This window comes from Oryctolagus cuniculus, chromosome 8 (assembly GCF_051225735.1).
Source record: "Oryctolagus cuniculus isolate XC-2025 breed Fujian yellow rabbit chromosome 8, ASM5122573v1, whole genome shotgun sequence".
NCBI lineage: Eukaryota > Metazoa > Chordata > Mammalia > Lagomorpha > Leporidae > Oryctolagus > Oryctolagus cuniculus.
In genome coordinates, this window is record NC_142874.1 from 116,506,577 (window position 1) to 116,523,047 (window position 16,471).

Here is a 16,471-nt window from a genome sequence, read left to right on the forward strand (position 1 = left end):
GCCCCAATGGCTAGAGCTGGGTCAATCTGAAAATCTGAAGCCAGAAACCAGGAGATTCTTTCGGGTCTCCCATGTGGGTACAAGGGTCCAAACACTTGGGCTATCTTCTACTGCTTTCCCAGGTACATTAGCAGGGAGCTGGATTGGAAGTGGAGCAGCTGGTACTTGAACTGGCACCCATATGGGCTGTGAGTACTGCAGGCAGTGGCTTTACCTGCTATGCCACAGCACTGGGCCCCACAAGTCTTTTTAAAAAAGACAGATTTTTCACCAAATTAAAAGCAAAAACCAAGAATAATTTGTAAAGATTTTCTGAAGAAAGACTCCTGTCTTTTTTTTTTCTTTTTTTGACAGGCAGAGTGGACAGTGAGAGAGAGAGACAGAGAGAAAGGTCTTCCTTTGCCGTTGGTTCACCCTCCAGTGGCCACCGCAGCCGGCACACTGCGCTGATCTGAAGCCAGGAGCCAGGTGCTTCTCCTGGTCTCCCATGCGGGTGCAGGGCCCAAGCACTTGGGCCACAGCAGAGAGCTGGACTGGAAGAGGGGCAACCGGGACAGAATAGCGCCCAGACCAGGACTAGAACTCAGGGTGCCGGCGCCGTAGGCGGAGGATCAGCCTATTGAGCTGCGGCGCTGGCCAACCTTCCTTAAAATGCTCCATTAGTGCAACTTTGATGCCCAACCTGGTTTTAAAAAATTATTTAGTCTGTGGATTGTCTGTCACCCAAAATAAATAGTTGATTAAGGTATTTATTTGGTCTGGACCCAGAATAAGTTCCATAAGCACATGTCTGAATTCAAGATCTTTAATTATGCTTATATTCCTTCTTGCCACCCAACTTTGCACAATAGTTTGTACATACTAGTATTTTTATCAGGGTAGACAAAGAAAAGCAGAGATGAAAATGTTCAAAGAGGGAGAATGTAACAAAGCATATTGAAATGTCTTTCAACAAGGTCAAAATCTGAGGGTTAATAAAAGGCTTATCTTTGACTTTAAACCATTCTCTGTTCTCCATCATCATGAAGTCGTAGAAGAAAAGGAAAGGGCCACAGTGACAAGTGTAATTAAGTAATTAAGGAGCTTTTGCCATGCTAACAGTTTAGAACCTCTAAATCTGTCTTTCTGGAATAAAGGAGTAGTATTGAGATCTCCATCTGGGGCTGTTCTCATATCTCTGCTTTATCTTTTTTGATGGCCTATAGAACAGATAAGGGAAGGAGGCATTCATTTCCCCCACTGCCTGTATGTGCCTGAGCCAGTTGCCCGTGTTTCATAGCTGAATCCCTGCTAGTACTGCCCTCAGCAGAGTGGATCTGCTTCAACCTAAAGTAAGCTCCACATCCACTAACTAGCCAATGTGTGGATTCCAGGACGTACTTCAATCACCTTTACTCAGGACATCTCGGAAGGCATTTTCAAACCTCAGAGCATCCTGTGGGATCAGTAAAGCCTCTGGATCACTCACTGTTCAGCTTCTTTTGCCCAATCCTACTTTCAAAACAGGGGTTTTTCCTTAAAGGTTCTCCAACAAATTTCCTATACACAAATCTCTGGCTCAGGCTCAACACTCCAGACCTGGACAACATAGAGGCACCCTGGAATTATTAACAAAGTTGAATTGAAACCTAGAGAGAGGAAAAGCCTTATTGAGAGATATCCAATGTTCACCCATTGCTAACTTTTGTGTACGTTCCCTCTCTATCACTCTCCCTAGAGGTAGCCTATTGATAATAATCACACTGATTCTTATAGAAAAAATGGGACCGTGATGGAAACATGAAATAATTGAGTAGAAAAACAAATATCTCCTTATCTTATCATACAATGTCTATGGCCATCCTGGGGCAATTCTGGTCATATCCCTGGAGCAGTATGAGGAAACAGAGTATTTCCAAAAGCAGATAGGGCCAACTCTAACCAATTTCTTATCAATAAATTAGTGAATCCCTTGAAAAAATCTGTCTGGTGTGGCCCTCTTTGAACCTTACAATGAGAGAAATTTCAAAGTTTTAGAGGATCCATACTACTTTCACTCACCAAGTCTTTTCTGAAACTGCCAAGATATAGAGGGGAAAATTATTTTTCCACCCTTAAAAGTTGTTTATTCAGACTTATTTAGAGAAAGAATAAGTGTTTTTAAGAGTAGAATTTTTCAGCCGGCGCCGTGGCTCAATAGTATAATCCTCCGCCTGCAGCGCCGGCACCCCGGATTCTAGTCAGGTCCCAGTCAGGGCGCTGGATTCTGTCCCGGTCGCTCCTCTTCCTGTCCAGCTCTTTGCTGTGGCCCGGGAAGGCAGTGGAGGATGGCCCAAGTCCTTGGGCCCTGCACCCACATGGGAGACCAGGAGAAGCACCTGGCTCCCGGCTTCGGATCAAGCGCAGTGCACTGGCTGCAGCTGCCATTGGGGGGTGAACCAACGGAAAAGGAAGCCCTTTCTCTCTGTCTCTCTCTCTCTCACTGTCCACTCTGTCTGTCAAAAAAAAAAAAAGTAGAATTTTTCACTTTGTTAGCTATGGTGTATTAATTACCTATGACTGCTGTATCAAATTAATAAAAATTTAGTGGCTTAAAACAGTGCAAATTCATAATCTCAAAAACCTGGAGTTCACATGTCTGAAAACTGCTTCAAAGGCTAGAACCTTAGAGTTGGCAGGGCTGGGTTTGTTCTGGAGGCACTGGGATAGAATCCATTTCCTTAACTCTTCCAGCTGCTACAGGCTGCCCATATTCCTTGGCTCTTGACCTCATCCTCCTCCATCTTTAAAAATGTGTACTAGGGTAACACCTTCAAATCAATCAGTCAATTTCCCTCTCTCTGGCTCTGGTTCTCTCCTACAAACACACACACACCCACTTCTGTCATCACTCCCTTACTATGACTCTCCTGCCTCTCTCATATAAATATACTTGTGATTATATTTGGCCAACTAGATATCCAGGATAATCTCCCCACCTTAAAACCCTTAACTTACTTACTACTCTAGTCTAGGAGAAAATAATTTTTAAAACGTGGAGAGAGTACAGTCTCAGGGAAGAGTCAGGGAGAAAATGGCAGAGGAAACTCTATGAAAATTAGAAGGACATGGTGGGGGCTGGTGCTGTGGTGCAGCAGGTTAAAGCCCTGGCCTGAAGCGCCAGCATCCCATATGGGTGCTGGTTCTAGTCCTGGCTGCTCCTCTTCCAATCCAGCTCTCTGCTATGGCTTGGGAAAGCAGTAAAAGATGGCCCAAGGGCCTGGCGCCATGGCTCACTTGGCTAATCCTCCACCTGCAGTGCCGGCATCCAATATGGGTGCCAGGTTCTAGTCCCGGCTGCTCCTCTTCCAGCCCAGCTCTCTGCTGTGGCCCGGTAGGGCAGTGGAGGATGGCCCAAGTGCTTGGGCCCCTGCGCCCGCATGGGAGACCGGGAGGGGGTACCTGGCTCCTGGCTTCGGATTGGCATAGCGCTGGCCACAGTGGCCATTTCGGGGTGAACTGAGGGAAGACCTTTCTCTCTATCTCTCTCTCTCACTGTCCACTCTACCTGTCAAATAAAAAAAAAAAAGATGGCCCAAATCCTTGGGCCCCTGCATCTACATGGGAGACCCAGAAGAAGCACCTGGCTTCAGATTGGCACAGCTCCAGCTGTTGCAGCCATCTGGGGAGTGAATCAGCGGATGGAAGACCTCTCTCTCTGTCTCTACCTCTCTCTGTAACTCTGTCTTTCAAATAAATAAAATAAATATTTAAAAAAAATAAAAATTAATTCATTCATTCATTAAAAAAGAAGGACATGGTAGACCTAATGTGGAGGATGTGGACGCCCACAACTCAGGACGACTCCAGCAGCTGAGAGCCTATGCACCGGCGTTGGAAAGTGAAGTGAGACCAGACCATATCAGCCCAAGTTACTGGCAATAAAGCTGCAGGAAGAGTCTAGAGGAAACCCAGTTTGGAGCCCCATGAGGGACAGTGTACCTGCCAACCTAGAGGAGGAAAGAAAAAAGGAGGGACAGGTTTCTCTCTCTCCAATCACTTTACAATGGCAACGTGTAACAAACTATTAGAACAGGCAGCATGTTAGACATACATAACAGCTGCACTAGCTCGTGTCCATGCCCAGCAACCAGTTGAGGACTAACAGTATGGCTAGGACTTTGGGCCATCACTGAGGGAGACTATGTATAAGGGCTTCCTGGTTACCTGATGAGGGGCATTGCTGGGGAATCTTAGCTTACACTGAGGACTGCACAGATACTTTGTGTGGTCCTCGGGGCAGAGCAGACAAATATTATACCCACTGGGGCTATCACTCAGGTACTGGTCCCCTTTGAGAAGAGGAGCTCAGCTGAGCAGAATAAACGTGTGTCACCTTAGACACACCCTTCACTCTGGAGAACTAAACAGAGCTCCCTGGCCATACCCCCTATAAGCCTCTAGATGTGCACTGAAAGGAGACACTCCACTTTATCTACAAGGACTCAGTACAAAGATAAAAGTGGCCACAGCAAAAAAAGAAGAAGAAGAAGAAGGAGGAGGAGGAGGAGGAGGAGGAGGAGGAGGAGAAGGAGAAGAAGAAGAAGAGGAGGGGGAGGAGGAGGAGGAAGAGGAAGAAGAGGAAGAGGAAGAGGAAAAGGAAGAAGAAGAAGAAGAAGAAGAAGAAGAAGAAGAAGAAGAAGAAGAAGAAGAACCAATGAATATCTCCACAAATGCCAAATAAGAAACACATCAATTCAAGAAGCAAGAAAAGGAAGACAACACGATGCCACAAAAGAACACAACACTTCAATACTAGATTGTGAAGATAATAAGATGGAAGAAACGCAAGAAATGGAATTCAAAATTTTGATCATAAGATTACATAGAAGTAATCAGAAACAAATGCACATATTACTGAAATCTGTACAGGACATGAAAGAAAATTTCTCCCATGAAATTGAGATCTTAAAGAGAAATCAAAAAGAAATGAAGAATTCAATAGAACAAATAAAAATGCAGTGGAGGGGCCATTGCTTTGGTATAGCAGGTAAATCCGCTCCCTGGAGTACCATCATCCCATATGGGTGCTGGTTCAGGACCTGGTTGCTCCACTTCTGGTCCAGCTCTCTGTTATGGCCTGGGAAAGTAGTATAAGATGGCCCCTACATCCACATGAGAGACTCAGAAAAAGATCCTGGCTCCAGGTTTCAGAATGGCACAGTTTCAGCTGTTGAAGCTAATTGGGGAGTGAACCAGCAGATAGAAGACCTCTCTCTACCTCTCCTTCTCTATGTAACTCTGACTTTCAAATAAATAAATAAATCTTTTTTAAAAAAAAATGCAGTGCAAAGCCTTAACAACAGAATCAGTGGAGCAAAAGAAAGATTATCCAACTTAGAAGAAAAAGCACAGGAAATTATACAGTGAAACCAAAAACAAGAAGAGGAAATAAGAAAATTAAAAAACACGACTGGGAATCTATAGGATACTATGAAATGGCCCAATATATAGGTCCTAGGAGTTCCTAAAGGCATGGAAAGAGAGAAAGAATTAAAAGAGCTTTTTAGTGAAATAACAACATAAAAATTCCCTAATTTGGAGAAAGAAAGGGACATCCAAGTACAGGAAGCACACAGAACTCCTAATATACATGACAAGAAAAGATCTTCACCATGACACATTGGAATCAAACTCACCACAGTAAAACACAAAGAAAACACTGTAAAATGTGCATGAGAGAAATGCCAGATTACTCTCAGAAGATCTCCAACTAGACGCACAGTGGACTTCTCATCAGAAACCCTACAGGCTATGCGAGAATAGCAAGATATAGTCCAAGTATTAAGAGAAAAAAAACGGTCAACCCAGAATACTATACCCTGCAAAGCTCTCATTTATGAATGAAGGTGAAATAAAGACCTTCCATAATAGACAGAAATTGAAATAATTTGTCATCATACATCCAGCCCTACAAAACATGATTAAAGACATGCTGCACACAGAAATACATGGTCATCACTACGAAAGAAGGTAAAGGAAGAAAATCTCTCAGTAAAAGTTCAAAGGAAATTCAAAGTAAAAAAATGGAATATTTTTGGAAAAATAGCAGGGCAAAGTCATTACCTATCAATAGTCATCTTGAATGTAAATGGTCTCAAATCTCCAGTTAAAAGACATAGACTGGTTGAATGGATTTAAAAACAAAACCCATCTATTTGCTGCCTACAAGAAACACATATCACCATCAAAAATTTACTCAGACTGAAAGTGAAAGGATGTAAAAAGATATTCCATGCCAACAGAAACCAAAAAAAGCTGATGTAGCCATCCAAATATCAGATAAAATACATTTTAACACAAAAGCTGTTAAAAGAGACAAAGAAGGGCACTAGGTAATGATTAAGGAATCAATTCAACAGTAACTTGTAAAATTATTATAAATGTATCTGCACCTAATTACAGGGCACCTGGCTATTTAAAATAAATGTTGAGATCTAAACAGAGACATAGACTCAAATACAGTGGTAATAGGGTATTTCAATACCCCATCTTCAGCAATGGACAGATCAACCAGACAGAAAATCAACAAGGAAACAGCAGATTTAATCGACACCACAGACCAAGTGGGTCTAACAGATATCTACAGAACTTTTCAACTGACAGTTGCAGAATACACATTCTTCTCACTAGTGCATGGAACTTATTCTAGGACTGACCAAATACTAGGCCATAAAGCAAATCTCAGCAAATTCAAAAAAATCAAAATCATACCATGCATCTTCTTATACCACAATGGAGTGAAGCTGGAAATCAGTAACTCAGGAATCTCTAGAAAACATGAACACACATGGAGACTGAACAACAAGCTCTTGAACAAACAGTGGATCAAAAAAGATATCAAAAGAGAAATCAAAAAATTTCTGGAAACAAATGAAGCTGACAACACAGCATTAATACTTATGGAATATAGCAAAAGCAGTCTTATGAGGAAAGTCTATAGCAATTAGTGCCTACATCAAGAAACTGGAAAGGCACCAAATAAATGAGCTATTAATGCATCTCAAGGATCTAGAAAAACAACAACAAATCAAATCCAAAACTAGTAGAGAAGAGAAATAACTAAAATTAGAGAAGAAATCAACAAAACTGAATCCAAAAATACAATACAAAGATCAGCAAAACGAAGAGCTGTTTTTCTGAAAAAATAAACAAAACTGACACACCATTGGCCCAACTAACCAAAAAAAAGGAGAGATAAGACCCAAATCAATAAAATTAGATGAAAAAAGGAAATGTAACAACAGACGCCACAGAAATTAAAAGAATCAGAAATTACTACAAAGAGCTGTATGCCAACACACTGGGAAACCCAGAAGAAATGGATAGATTCCTGGACACATACAACCTACCTAAATTGAGCCATGAAGACATAGAAAACCTAAACAGACTCATAAGACAGAAACTGAATGAGTACAAAAGGCCTTCCGAAAAAAGAAAAGCCCAGGACCGGATAGCTTCACTGCTGAATTCTACCAGACATTTAAAGAAGAACTAATTAACTCCAATTCTTTTCAAGTGATTCAAAACAATTGAAAGGGAGGGAATCCTCCTAAATTCTTTCTATGAAGCCAGCATCACCTTAATTCCTAAACCTGAAAAAGATGCACCTGAGAATTAAAGACCAATTTCCCTGATGAACACAGATGTAAAAATCCTCAGCAAAATTCTAGCCAATAGAATCCAACAACAGATCAGAAAGATCACCCACCCAGACCAAGTGGGATTTATCACTAGTATGCAAAGATGGTTCAGCATTTGCAAATCAATCAATATGATACATCACATTAACAAACTGAAGAAGAAAAACCATATGATTATCTCAATAGATGCACAGAAGGCATTTGATAAAATACAATACACTTTCATGATGAAAATTAAGCAAGTTGGGAATAGAAGGAACATTCCTCAACACAATCAAGGCAATTTATGACAAACCCACAGCCAGCATCCTATTGGGTGGGGAAAAGTTGGAAATAATCTCACTGAGATCCAAAATCAGACAAGGATGCTCACTATCACCACTGTTTTCCAATATAGTCATGGAAGTTCTAGCCAGAGCCATTAGACAAGAAAAAGAAATCAAAGGGGTACAAATCAGAGAAGAGGAAGTCAAACTATCCCTACTTGCAGATGACATGATCCTATATATAGGGGATCCAAAAGACTCCAAGTGACAATTGGAACTCATAGAAGAGTTTGGTAAAGTAGCAGGATATAAAGTCAATATACAAAAATCAACAGCTATTGTATAAACAGATAATGCCAAGGCTAAGATTGAGCTTCTAAGATCACTTCCATTCACACCAGCTACAAAAAAAAAAAATCAAATACCTTGAAATAAATTGAACCAAGTGTGTCAAAGATCTCTAGAATGATAATTACAAAACATTAAAGAAAGAAATAGAAGATACAAAAAAATGGAAAAATCTTCCATGTTCATGGATTAGAAGAATCAATAGCATCAAAATGTCCATTCTTCCAAAAGCAATTTACAGATTCAATATGATTCCAATCAAAATACCGAAGACATTCTTCTCTGATCTAGAAAAAATGGTGCTGAAATTCGTATGGAGGCACAGAAGACCTCAAATAACTAAAGCAATCTTATATTCAAAAACAAAGTCAGAGGCATCACAATACCAGATTTCAAGACATACTACAAGGCAGTTATATTCAAAACAGTCTGGTACTGGTACACAAACAGACAGACAGACCAATGGAACAGAACAGAAACTCCAGAAATCAATCCAAACATCTACAACCAACTTATATTTGACCAAGGAGCTAAAACAAATCCCTGGAGCAAGGACAGTCTCTTCTGTGGGGAGCAATCCGGACTGGACTGAGTTACTGGAATTAAGACTTATTCTATGCATCTGCTCTCCCACAATATGGCGCTGGGAGAGAAGTAAACAGCTTCTACACAGCTGCCTCCAGTTCAACCAATAAACTGTAGGACTTGCTACTGATTGGAGGAGAGCAGCGTACTCGGCGTGTGGGCAGCCGAGTTGGGATTGGCGGAGGAGGACTATAAAGGAGGAGAGAGACGGCATGCACCAGGAACATCTATGGGGAACATCTAAGGGAACCCGTGCAGCCCCCGAGAGAGCCGGCCGGCGGTGTGCCACTCCCCTGCGGAAGTGGGGAATGTGGCCAGGGGGAACTGCCCTTCCACGGAGGTGGAAGGGATAGTAGCCAACCCGGGAAGAACCAGCAGCAAACCCGGGGAGGGCCGAGCAGACGAAAGAACAGCGCAGGGTTTAGTGTCGCTCCTCCACGAAGAGGGGGAGCGACATAATGGTGCCGTGACTCGGATATGAAGCCTAGGCAGGGCTTAGTGTCGTTCCTCCACGAAGAGGGGGAGCGACATCTTCAACAAATGATGCTGAGAAAACTAGATTTCCAAATGCAGAAGTATGAAGCAAGACCCCTACCTTACACATTACACAAGAAACCACTCTATATGGATTAAAGATTTAAATCTACTACCCAAAACCATCATATTATTAGAGAACATTGGGGAAACCCTGAAAGACATTGGTACAAGCAAAGAGTTCTTGGAGAAGACCCCAGAGGCACAGGCAAAGCCAAAATTCACAAATGGGATTACACCAAATTGAGAAGTTTCTGTATGGCAAAAGAAACAGTTGGGGAAATGAAGAGGCAACTGACAGAATGGGATAAATTATTTGCAAACTATGCAACTGATAAAGGATTAATAACAAGAATCTACAAAGAGATCAAGAAACTCTACAACAATAAAACAAATGACCCAGTGAAGGGCCAAGGAATTAAACAGACATATTTCAAAACAGGAAATCCAAATGGACAACATCACATGAAAATATGTTCAGGATCACTAGCCATCAGGGAAATGCAAATCAAAACCACAATGAGGCTTCACTTCACCCCAGTTAGAATGGCTTTCATACAGAAATCAACAAGCAACAAATGCTGGTGAAGATGTGGGGAAAAGGTACCCTAATCCACTGTTGGTAGGAATGTAAACTGGTAAAACTATTATGGAAGACTGCATTGAAATACCTCAAAAAACTGAATATAGACCTACCTTATGACTCAGCCATCCTACTCCTGGGAATTTACCCAAGGGAAATGAAATAAGTAAACAAAAGAGTTATTTGCACCTCCATGTTTATCACAGCTCAATTCACAATAGCTAAGACATGGAAGCAACCTAAATGTCCATCAACCGAAGACTGGATAAAGAAATTGTGGGATATGTACACTATGGAATACTACACAGAGGTAAAAAAAAAAAAATGAAATCCAGTCAATTACAACAAAATGGATGAATCTGGAAAACATCATACTTAGTGAGATAAGCTGGTCCCAAAGGAACAAATACCATATGCTCTCCCTGATCTGTGAGAACTAATAGAGCACCTAAAACAAAATCTGTAGAAGTAAAATTGACACTTCAAGAAGGGATGACTTGAGCTGCCCTTGTCTTGACTGTCACAGAGCAGTTTTGTTTTAGTTTTTTTCATTTTTATTTCTTAATACTGTTTGTTGAACTCTTTACTTAACATAGAGTTAATCATATGTGTATAAAGTTAATTCAAAATAGATCTCAGTAAAAAATGAGAGAGGGAATAAGAGGGAGGATGAAGTTTATTGTTGCTCCCCCTCTTCGTGGAGGAACAACACTAAACCCTGCTTAGGTTTCCTATCCGAGTCACGGCACCATTATGTCGCTCCCCCTCTTCGCGGAGGAACGACACAGGACCCTGCGCTGTTCTTTCGTCTGCTCGGCCCTCCCCGGGTTTGCTGCTGGTTCTTCCCGGGTTGGCTACCGTCCCTCCCACCTCCGTGGAAGGGCGGTTCCCCCTAGCCACTTTCCCCACTTCCGTGGGGGAGCGGCACACCGCCGGCCGGCTCTCTCGGGGGCTGCACAGGTGTTCCTTCAGATGGATGTTCCTCGTGCATGTTGTCTCTCTCCTCCTTTATAGTCCTCTTCCACCAATCCCAACTCTGCTACCCACACGCCGAGTACGCTGCTCTCCTCCAATCAGGAGCAAGTCCTACAGTTTATTGGTTGAACTGGAGGCAGCTGTGTAGAAGCTGTTACTCCCTTCTCAGCGCCATATTGTGGGAAAGCAGATGCATAGAATAAGTCTTAATTCCAGTAACAGTATAGTCCGAGTTGCTCCCCACAGTTTGTAACTGTAAAGCTATATAGTTCTGCATCCATTCTTATGGACTTACTTCTAAGGGTACAGTTTAAAAACTTGTCAGGGGACCCCAAATACCATTAAGCTGGGTGGTAAAATGCCATCTTAATTGTTGAAGTGATCATATTAAGTGTTAAAGTGAACATGTAGATAGGATTAAGTGTTGAAGGAATCATCTAAATAGGACCAAGTGTCTGAAATAATAGTAGATAGAATTAAAAAGGAGAGAATGTTCCAACATGGGAAGCAGTCCACACAGGAGACTCATAGAAGGACAATCACTTTAAGTAGCACTCTAACCTCAGAATCAGCCCTTAAGGCTTCCTGGTCTGGTTGAAAAGCCCACTAAAGCATTTCAGGCATGGAAAGCCAAGACACTGTGGCAAATAAATGTTCTACATGAAGGATCTCTGTGAGTGAGACCCCAGCAGAAAGAAATAGCCATCAAAGAAGAATGTAGTTTTCTCAAAGGGGAGGAGAGAACTTCCATTTTGCTTATGACCTTGTCTAAATACTGACAAGGTTTGTGGATCAAAAGGCTTACATAGCCTAGGCAGCTCATGTCAAATGTCTCAGGTGGTCACTGATGTCATACATAAGAGTGTCAACTGTATGTTAACAGGAGTCACTGTCCACCTACTCCCCATGCAGGACCTCTGTGCTCATTGAGTTGTATTATGAGAGTTTACTGTAAAACTGGTTCTCAAACAGTTGGTGTGTATGTGTGTGTGTGTGCACGCAAATTGTTGAAATCTTTATGTAGTATAGAGTTGATCTTCTCTGTACAAAATTTATTGAAAATGAATCTTAACGGAGAATGAGACTGGCAAGGGGAGAGAGAGGAGGAAGAGGGGTGGGAATAGGGTGGGAGGGCAAGTATGGTGGGAATAATAACTATATTCCTAAAATTGTACTTATGAAATTTGTATTCCTTTAAAAATAAATTTAAAAAACTTATGAAATGAAAAAAAACCTTAACTTAATCATGTCTGAAAAGTTTGTCATAAACTGACATATTCACAGGTTCCAAGCATTAGTATATGAATATCTTTGGGGGATCATTTTTCAGCCTATCTTACATAGCTATTCATTTTTCCAATTGAAGTGAAAAATAATTATCTAAATTCTCCAAGAGAACTAGTTCTGAAGTTCAGGTCACAGTCTCATCTCATAAATATTGGTTCAGGCTCTTCTCCCCAGTGCTGCAGCTGCATAATCAAATATCATGTGTTAATAGAAATTCATCCATTCAACTGCCTGGATTATGCTAACTCAGCTGGGAGCCTATGTATTTAGTGAAACTGTATTTGTGGAAATGCTTTCCCTGTTTTACAGGTGTGGAGATCTAGGATTACAACCTTCATCTGAGCAGGCAAAAACTGAAACAACTTTTTGATTGAAGGTACAGTCAAATATTTTCATGCATAATTCAAGAATCAAAGAATAGGATTTCATAACTTGCAGAGGTCTTAGGGGACTTATTTAATGAATTCTCTCATTTTACCAGTGAGAAAGCTATGGAGCAGAAAGATTAATTCAAACATATCAACCTCTGAAAAGCAAACCTAAGACTTGGTCTCCTTATTTTCTACTCTACCGCCAGGTAGGAAGGAGGGAGGGAGGGACACGGAGAGGGAGTGGAGGAAAGAATTAAACTGACTTGGACATCCATCCTGTAGTAGACTCATATGAGTCACTTTGCTGCATATTATATCATCCTTACAAATACCCTGAGTGATACAGATATATTGAGCTAATTTTTACACACCAGGAAAGCAAAAATCAAAGAAATCTAGTATATCCACTCGGGTTCAGATACTTGATACAGTTAGTTCTTGGTTAACCATGATAAAGGTAGATAGGGATGAAAGTTATGTATAATCCAAAATCATATTAAAACAAAACTAGTCTAAATCTGGTACCAAATACACATATATAAACATACTTCCTTATAATTCTACCTAATATTTAAGAACACATTTACCACTCTACAGATATCCAAAAGTGTAAAAATAACCCCAGTACAACTCATTAGGAATGCTAAACACATGTCACTGAAAGATAAATTGCTAAAAGGTTGCTAATAAATAATATAATTTCTATTTGCTTCCTAGTTGGGCAAAGGTATAGTCTCAGGGCTTCAGTCTTCCTCCTCCTTCTATTTCTCATGTAATTTCTCAACATTGTATTTATTGTTCATAAATCGACAGCCCTCTTATTTACATTTGCTTTGGCTTGTACAGGTTGAGCACCCACCCATAATCTGAAAATCCATAATGCTCCAAAATCCAAAAATCGTTGAAAAAAATGCCACCACAAACAGAAAATTCTATGTATATCTTTATGTGACAGGTCCCAATCAAAATATTTTGTCTAAAAATACTAGATAAAATTACCTTTAGACTATGAATACTGCGTATATAGGAAGTATAAATGAATTTTGTATTTAGACTTGGATTCAGTTCTCCAAATTTCTCTTGTTATAAATGGAAATATTCCAAAATTCAAAACACTTTTGATACCAAGCATTTTGGAAAAGGGATACTCAATATGTAGTAAACTGTAGCTTCCTCTTTGAGGATCTGTTGGCTCAGAGATGAAACCCAGAACTAATCTGATTTTCTAGCTAGAAACAGCAATGAGCATTGAAAGCCTTTGGATATGTGGATCTGTTTACTAATTTACTAATTTGAGGTAAGTTTAATGAACTTATTATTCAAAACACAAAGAACATAACTCCAAATAATTAAGCAGTGACTTTGTGTGAGACATGAATTTAGCTTTTTAAGATTCCCAAACTCTTCTGCTTGCTATTCACCACCATTAAAGTGAGGTACACAGAGTAATATGCTCAGAAGTACACAAAAGTTGGCTTATATCCGTATTTAAGCCCAGTGTCATTCTGAAATATGCTACCCAATAGGTCATGAAAGTTGTATATGAAGTGAATTTTTGTTAAAAGAAGCACAAGTTGACATTTATTTTGAAGATATTTACAGAGATAAGCTCCACAAATATTAAAATGCGCCTCCTACCACTCTATCATCCACATGTGGATACATATAAAGGAATAATATTCCATTGTATGTATTTAACATAACTTCTTTATCCATCATTGTGTTGATAGACATTTTGCTTGCTTCTATATCTCAGCTATGGTAAACAGTGTTGTAATAAATATGGGAGTACAGGTATCTCTTTTATATAGTGATTTCCTTTCTTTTGAATAAATACCAAGTAGTAGGATGGCTGGATCAAATGGTAGATCTATTTCTAGTTTTCAAAGAAACCTTCATACTGTTTTTCCTAGTGGTTGTACTAATTTACACTTCTACCATGATGATATTCTTTACAGAAATAGAAAAGGCAATTCTAAAATTCATATGGAACCACAATAGAAACAGAAAAGCTAAACCAAGCCTGAATAAAAGGAATAAATAATACCTGATTTCAAAAAATACTAACAACAAGATTTGAATTTATAAATAATGGAGTGTTTTTTTAACCTAATACTGCAGGAAAAGTCAGATAATTTACAAAAACCAAAATTAAAATCTATATAGTCATGTCATTCTAGGAGGAAGGAGAATAATGAATACTGACATCCATGGTATGGTATAGTAATAAGGCAGAATCCACCACTGAAGAAAAAGGACAAACCAAAGGAATCTCAAAAAACTATTAGCCCCTATGTGTGGACTCATTTGACATGATGAAGTTCCAAAAATCCCATCCACACAGTGAGAATGCATCCAGCAGCCAACAGCCTTCTCTGGGCATTCACCAAGCTACACTGAAGATCAAGAGCAAGTTACAAAATCTGGGAAACATAATCCTGAGATGTTTGAGGATATTTTTAGTATAAGGCAGTATCCCCATGAAAGTTGGGTTCAGGGAAGAAGAACTGAAAGAAATATGTCTGATAAAGTCTGTCCCTTCACCTAGTTAATGTTAGTACAGTTGCAAATGAATGCAGAATTACAGCAGGAGAACATAAATGAATCCTCAGGGCACTGAGAACTTACACTAAGTGCAAGGCATTTGATGCCAAAGGCTTGAAGCAGAGCATCAGGAAGAAGAGAGACCTCCTGAGGTGACTAAAGTCAAGAGCAAGAAAGTAAACAGAGCTCCCGAGCAACTTAAACAGGCTAGAAGCACACAGAGCTATGTGGAATCTTAACAATGCTCAGAAAATAAGCCTTAATGTTACAAAAGTCCTTACTCTTTCCTTAAAACTTTTGAAGTCAGTAATAAACTAATCTAACGAAAGCATAAACAATACCTACATGTCTCTAATGTGTGTAAGATTCCCTCAACCTTCTCAAATGAAGGACAAAAAAAAAAGAGTATGTCTTTTTCTGGGGTAAATATCAATTATTTCAATATCTACTTATCTTTTTTGTTTACTTACAATGTCCAACACACAATTAAAAAAATTATGAGACACACAAAGAAAGAAGAAAATGTGAATAGTAATCAAATCACAAGAGTCAATAGAGGCCGGCACCGCTGCTCACTAGGCTAATCCTCCACCTTGCGGCGCCGGCACACCAGGTTCTAGTCCCTGTCGGGGTGCCGGATTCTGTCCTGGTTGCCCCTCTTCCAGGCCAGCTCTCTGCTGTGGCCCGGGAGTGCAGTGGAGGATGGCCCAAGTGCTTGGGCCCTGTACCCGCATGGGAGACCAGGAGAAGCACCTGGCTCCTGCCATCGGATCAGCGCGGTGTGCCGGCCACGGCGCGCCGGCCGCGGCGGCCATTGGAGGGTGAACCAACGGCAAAAGGAAGACCTTTCTCTCTGTCTCTCTCTCTCTCACTGTCCACTCTGCCTGTCCAAAAAAAAAAAAAAAAAAGAGTCAATAGAATCAGACATTAGGAAGCGCAGATGTTAGAATTATCAGAGAATAACTTTAGCATAACATTAATAAATATGTCAAATAATTTAATTGGAGGACAATATGCATGAGTAGAAAGAGATTTTCAGCAGCAAAGTATAAACTATAAAAGGGAAACACATTGAAATGCCAGAAATAGAAAATGTTATATCATCAATATAACCATTGGTTTGATTGGTTTGATACATGAGCTTGGATTATTATCAGCAGAACAAAAGAAACAGTAAATCTCAAAACAGGTCAATCACCCAAATTCAAACTTAAAAAAAAGAGGGCCAGGTACATGGTATAGTAGGTTAAGCCTCTGCCTGCAGCACCGGCATCCCATATGGTGCTGGTTAATGTCCTGGCTCCTCTTCTTCCGATC